The 3,985-nt window shown below is 45.4% G+C and overlaps 1 long non-coding RNA gene across 2 annotated transcripts; it reads left to right on the top strand.

Moving 5' to 3' along the window:
- The first annotated feature begins 378 nt into the window (after positions 1–378).
- On the top strand, positions 379–3,436 carry LOC123741598 (uncharacterized). Of its 2 annotated transcripts, XR_014391829.1 has the most exons (3): positions 379–2,331; positions 2,416–2,827; positions 2,944–3,436. It is a non-coding gene; the product is annotated as an uncharacterized LOC123741598 (long non-coding RNA). The 2 variants fall into 2 exon arrangements; XR_014391828.1 differs by having other exon boundaries at positions 2,416–3,436.
- Positions 3,437–3,985: the final 549 nt, after the last annotated feature.

Genomic DNA, 3,985 nt, shown 5'->3' with positions numbered 1-3,985 from the left:
TTACGGGGCTCAGCGATGCCCAGGTGATGAAGAGGATCAGCTCCAAGGAGATGGCTCGGCACTGTCGTCGCCACACACACCTGGGGCGGAGGTGACCGAGTGTCTCATCGGAGTGGCTCCTGGAGACATCACGGGTATCCGGCTCCTGGACCGTGATGGGATGCAGGCCATCTGGCAGACCCAGAGATGACAGCTGGTCTGCATTCAGGACCCCCCTGGTGTCATCCTCTAGACCAACAAGAGCAAGGACGTGACCAAGGAAGGGTTTGCGCTGCGCACGTGGATCCACCTCCCTGGAATATTTCCACCTCCACATTCCTGGTATGTTGAAATGTAAAAATGGGTCTCTTTTTTGTTGTTGTCTCTGTTTAAGGGGAACTCATTGGGGTTGAGTATCTGTTCTCCCCGACCGATGGTGACCAGTAGCTGGAGTCCAACCTCGATAAGGACCCGGATGTCCCAGACGGGACACCTGATCAATTTGAGAAAGGAGAGGACAACCTGGGAGAGCTGGATGAGGAGGATAATCCCACCATCTTCTTGCATGCTCTCGATGAGTCTCCCACCACTCAGGAAGGCTCCAGAGTGAAGGAAAAGCAGCCAACAAGTGCTCAGCATATGTGGGAACTCCTTCGAGACTGTTGGAAAAGCATTCCAGGTGAAGTTGGTTGAGAGAATGCCAAGAGTGTGCAAAGCTGTCATACATGACTCCATGTGTTATTTCATAGTTGATGTCTTCACTATTATTCTACAACGTAGAGAGAAATCCTTGAATGAGTAGGTGTTCTACTACCTTTGATCGGTAGTCTACATCCTAAACAGCTCAAGTTTCTTTCCATTCATAACTATTAATCCAACCCTTCCCCATTACTCTTCTATTTCCACGAGTACATGGGACAAGAGTCTGGTGAGGCTGCTGGAGGGGCCATGGATCTCCAATAGGCACAAAGGAGATCATGGCTCTCTGGGGAAATCTTCCAGAGAGAGACAAGGCGGCCGTCTCCTACCCTGAGAGATTCTGGAACCGAGTCCTGCAGGGGCACTTCAAAAACTCAGACCTCAACCGTGAAGGGGGAAGAGCTGCACATTGTTCTAATCTCACTAACTCACTTCACACAAAGCCATGTGTGTATTTCTCATTAACATGATGTTTCCTTTTTTAAATCTAATTTCAGCTCCCTGCTTGGGCAAGGCAATTGACCTGCTCAGTGGCCCAACACCAGCAGGATAGTAGAGGCCATTTTCATTGAGTTGTGCCACAAACACCCTGCTGGCAAGACTGCTTGGGAACCAGGTCAACAGTTGGGCTGCCATCCTGGGGGACTACAAGAGAATCAGGAACATGGTGCTGGGCAGCCCAAACATGAAGATCCATACAACGCTGCAACTGTTCGAGGTCAACAAGTTGACCTTGACACAGTGTTACTGATAATTACAATTATCACACAGGTACAACAATAGGATGTCCTCCATGAAGAGAGTGACCCTTCCACACTGCAGTCAGGAGCACACCACCGCTGCCAGCCCCGTCAACCAGCAGCACTTACTGTACCAGCTTCCAGAGGACCGAACGGGGCAGGCCACCCAGTCTGCCTACCACCTCCCTCCCAATAACTCCAGTCTCCTAAGACCTGCACTCCTCTGCCCCCTCCTGCTGGTGGACCCAAGGTCTCTAGGACCACCAAATGGAGTAGGAAGAGGCTGGAAATAAAGTCAGGGCGCACAAGCCCTATGAAGGATACAACTGTTCTAAATGTGGCAAGCCCAAAACTTGTGAATTTGGACACTTTATGGAACTGTGCGATTCTGTGCCACTACCTCTGGCGGCCAAATTGTGGAAGAGTGGCTGGCAGTGATGAGGTCCCAGAATGGTGCTAGCCAGGCCCAGTAAACTGACTGGTCGGTACATAGTCATTTTTGTAAATGTTGATCATTTTCAAATCACCTAGGAGACATGCTGTGTTGGGCACACATGACATTCCCTGTGAGTCAATAATAATTGAATACATTCTTTACTTAAATCACTTTCTCCCTTGAAATTCATTCTGATTTATTTTCATACACTTTATAAAGTTTAACAAATCAAAATACAAGTAAATCAGTCAATTTTATACTCAGACTTGTGGTGACAGCAGGGAGTCAACACCCCCCCCCAAGCCCCCTACGACACCCATTTATCTTTGATTGGTTGCTGCACACCTTCACTTGAAGTTTGGGACAGTCTCAGGGATAGTCCCAGTTTCCCAAGATCTACTACTGGATAGAGCTTTACAGAGGGCTAGCTTTGGGACTGTGACCAATGCAGTCTAACTCCACAGATCATAAACAAAGGTAAGTTGTTTGAAAGTAATTTTTTATATATCTGAATATTTGTTATCCACTTTGTATCGGCTAATTCTTTGTTTTGGTTTTCAGCTACATTGGCTGGATAAGGCAGTCCAACACTATATTTGGAAAAAGGATAAGCAGGTAAGGCCCAAAGGGCCCAGCTGGGTTGTGACAGAATAAAAAGGCAGATAAGTGAAAGAGGAGCACAGCGGTGTGCTGGAAAATACAAGGACCCACATCCACACCTGAAATGTAGCCATCCATGGTGGCCTCCAGTTCTAAACAGGCAGTTCCCAGAAGGTGAGTTCTTACATTTAAGAAAGGTCAATTAATTTACTTCATCTTAAACAATACACGTTAAAAGAAAAATAATTACAAAAAAAATATGAATTTGTTCAAATAACATGCAATAATCAACATATTATGTGGTGTTCAATAAGCCACTAATTCCCGTTTGTCCCTCTGTAGACAAGAACCCGATACCAGCTCAAACCGGAAGGTTGTTAACCCCCTACACCTGCAATCCATGTTTTCCCCCAGTTCTGAACAGTTTGACTATAGCAATTTTATTTTGTGCGGTGTTTAATAAGCCACTACCTGTGTGTCCCTCTGTAGACAAGAACCTGAAGCCAGCTCCATCTAGAAGTAACAAGGGGGCCCGGAGGACAGCTAAGCAGCGCCCACCAACAAACAACCTCCCTAATGCTAGAGTTGCTGCTGCTTCCACCCTTGTAAAAAGCCTGACCAGGTCCACAGATGATGAGAATTGCAAAAGGCTGGTCATGAACCTGTCAGGAAAGAAGGTTACCTGTTGCTTTCCCCTGCAGGATATATGGCAAGCCTAAAATACAAATAATTTGGCCACAGCACTTCTGTGAGGCAGCAGGGGTAGGCCAAACTGTTGTGGAGTGGCTGAATGAGAAGAGGGCCTTGTCATCTCAGAGATACCTCAGATGCTGAGCTGGTCGTTATGACCATAAAAGTTGAAAAGTGTAATGTTAATAACTGCAATACTGATATTTTTAAATCAAGTTTTGGATTCTGACAGACATAACTTTGTGTAATGTAACCTCATTTTTGTTGTAATATTAAAAATCAGACAAAGGAACGTGCATTGGGTAAGTTGGGGTGAGAAACTCCATGTCAACGTACAGTTGAAGTCAGAAGTTTGCATACACTTAGGTTGGAGTCATTAAAACTTGCTATTCAACCACTCCACAAATTTCTTGTTAACAATCTATAGTTTTGGCAAGTCGGATAGGACATCTACTTTGTGCATGACAAGTCATTTTTCCAACAATTCTTTACAGACAGGTAATTCACTGTGTCAGAAGTTTACATACATTATGCGGACTGTGCCTTTAAACAGCTTGGAAAATTATGTCATGGCTTTAGAAGCTTCTGATAGGCTAATTGACATCATTTGAGTCAATTGGAGGTGTACCTGTGGATGTAATTCAAGGCCTACCATCACTCAGTGCCTCTTTGCTTGACATTGGAAAATCAGCCAAGACCTCAGAAAAAAATTGGTAGACCTCCACAAGTCTGATTCATCCTTAGGAGCAATTTCCAAACGCCTGAAGGTACCATGTTCATCTGTACAAACAATAGTACACAAGTATTGGAACCACGTTCTGTCTCCTAGAGATGAACGTAC

Source organism: Salmo salar, chromosome 03, assembly GCF_965601325.2.
Source record: "Salmo salar chromosome 03, fSalSal1, whole genome shotgun sequence".
In the NCBI taxonomy this organism is placed as follows: domain Eukaryota; kingdom Metazoa; phylum Chordata; class Actinopteri; order Salmoniformes; family Salmonidae; genus Salmo; species Salmo salar.
Note: the sequence above shows the minus strand (reverse complement) of the source record. Positions and strands in the feature narration are given on the sequence as shown.